A 2,450-nucleotide genomic window follows, 5' to 3' on the forward strand; every position below is an offset into this window, starting at 1 on the left:
TGGGAAGAGTCACTCTGTGAGAGGCCGTCAGCATCCCTTGGGCAGGGGTGGCCTGACACGTCACGAGTTTGTACCCTTTCTGTCCTCCTGCCCTGTGGGTGAGCAATCTGGGACCACACAAGACAGCAAAGAAACAAGGCAGGAAGTGCCCGGGTCCCCAACACTGGGCAGCGTGAGAGGCTGTACCCAGGCTGCCAGGGCATCATTTGTGCCGCTTCTGTCCTGTGACTTAGCTAACGGGAGGAGCGGGCACAGGAATCTGGGGGACCCCCTGGAGTGGCCAGGCCATGGTCATCTCACTGCGGGGCATTCCACCGCAGTGCGGGATTCTCTGCCCAGCGATCTTCCCAACCCGATCTAGGCCGGGTAAAGCCCTCTGAGGCCTGTCCCTGCCCCCTCCGAGACCATTCCGGGCTCGCAGTGCTGATGACGCAATGGCCCTGCCCCTCTCCAGCCGGAAGCGGTCATCTCCGCTAGGCTCTCCCCGCTGTCCTCTGGGTCCACGGCCACCCTCCCGGAGGCCATCTCTCTGCCTGGCCTCAACACCACCCGCCCCCTGGCTGGCATGTGCCAAGGAGTGCGAGGGGTCCCCGTGTCTGGAAGGGGACGCCCCGGCTGGCCTGCCCGGCCTCGGCAGCCCGCCCTTCCAGAAAGTCCCCGGCCCCTTCCTGCCTGGCTTCCTGCCGAGCCCTTCCTGGAAACCGGCCCCCTGCCCTGCCCCCAGCCCAGCGCGGTTCCCCGGGTGACTCACCGGCCCTCCGGGCAGGCAGGCCGGCTGGCCGCCTTTCACTCACTGTCCTGAGAGTTTGAAAAACAACTGGGGTGGGAGGGGGCGCCCAGGGCCCACCACGCCGGGCGACCCCGAGGGACAGGGCAAGAGAACACGAGGTTTCTACTTAAACATCTGCCTAAAAACGAGTCAGCGGGGTTTGAGTACAGCGGAAAATGCGGTGCTGCAAAGCAAGCTGTTTATAAGCATATGAACCTTGGGCTTCGGGTTCAGAAGGTTTTTTTCCCTTTTTTGTTGTACAGGGGAACCGACCCAGGGGACCCTATCACTGAGCTCCACCCCCAGCCCTCTTTATTTTTAAATTTTGAGACAAAGTCTTGGTAAATTGCCCAGGCTGGGCTTGAACTTGTGATCCTCCTGCCTCAGCCTCCTGGGTAAACTGCAATTGCGGGCCTGTCCTGCCACGCCCAACTTGGTTTTTGTTTCTGTTTTCCTATGAGATTGCATTATCCACCAAGTCTGGAGACTTTCACCTACCTTCTGCTCATTACCTCACCCTGACCTCCTTAGAGGGAGAAGGAAGGGGGGTGCTTGGGGAGTTGGGGGCTGACCCGGGCTGCTGAGGAGCTCCTCAGGGTACCAGGTGTTAGTATCACAAGGTGGGGAGGGCTGGGAGGGTCTAGAATGGCTGAGTGATGGGTGGAGCATGCAGGGGTTTTTGTTTCCTTAACTAGAAAAGGGCAAAGTTTATGCCTAGCACAACAAGCAGGACCCTGACTTGGCATTTACAAACTGTTCCCAACAGGCTCACTGGAGTGCATGCGACAGAAACTCATGAGAGAAATGATTGGCTTCTGAAATTGGAAACCACACCAGCTTCAGGCATGGCTGGCTCCAGGGCCTCCAGTGGCTTCCGTCTATGCTAGCAGGAGCATTCCCAAGCCACAGGCTGCTACCTGACCTGTTTGGAATTCCAGTCAAAAGACAGCTGTTCTTTCCCATCAGGCCCAGAAAAGAGTCAACAGCTGGCTGAGGCCTGCCTTGGACTGGGTTCTGTTCCGATCCCTGACCCCTGCAGCGACTCCAAGTGTCCAGGCGTGGGCTTCGGACATACTCTGGTGGCTGCCAACCCTCCCAGAACATCCGAAGGAATTCCCCTGGGGAGACTGTTCTCTGAAGAAAGGGGCTGTAGAAGGGAGGAGCTGATGTCCCTCATGTTTATACTGCTGTCTTTAGGGGTGCCTGGCTGTAGTACAGAGCTCTCTTCCCACCAATCACATATGCATTTTTCCTCCAAGAAGTGAGAGGAAAAGACGTGTCTTTCTCAGCCAGTGTCTTGAGCCATTTTCTGTTGCTATAACAAAATACCTTTGGCTGGAAACTTCATAAAAGAAAGAGGTTTGCTCATCTCATGGTTTCTGGTGGCCCCTCTGCCTGGCCTTGTGGCAGATGACATCACAGTGGGAGACCACATGCAAGACCAGAAGCCAGGGAGACCGAGCAGCCAGGCTCGCACCAGCATGACAAGCCATCCTGAGAACACCAGCTCACTGCACAATAGCCGTGTTGCTGCCTCTGTGAGCCACGCCCCATTACCTCTCCACCTGTGCCCCCCTCCCTTTTTTTTTTTTTTTTTTTTTTATTTTTGAGACAAGGTCTCACTATGCGGGACCAAACTCATGAGATTGTGATAAAATGTGCATAATAAAAGTCACCACTT

At 56.4% G+C, this 2,450-nt stretch overlaps 1 long non-coding RNA gene across 1 annotated transcript in view; it reads left to right on the forward strand.

Moving 5' to 3' along the window:
• The first annotated feature begins 483 nt into the window (after nt 1-483).
• LOC102023828 overlaps nt 484-2,450 on the forward strand; it is a 4,078-nt gene continuing 2,111 nt past the window's right edge. The window contains exons 1-2 of the long non-coding RNA XR_261337.1: nt 484-1,006; nt 1,536-2,307. This is a non-coding gene — a long non-coding RNA (uncharacterized LOC102023828). The remainder of the gene's footprint in view (nt 1,007-1,535; nt 2,308-2,450) is intronic.

The sequence above is a fragment of the Chinchilla lanigera genome, unplaced genomic scaffold (assembly GCF_000276665.1).
Source record: "Chinchilla lanigera isolate Chin_1 unplaced genomic scaffold, ChiLan1.0 scaffold00028, whole genome shotgun sequence".
NCBI lineage: Eukaryota > Metazoa > Chordata > Mammalia > Rodentia > Chinchillidae > Chinchilla > Chinchilla lanigera.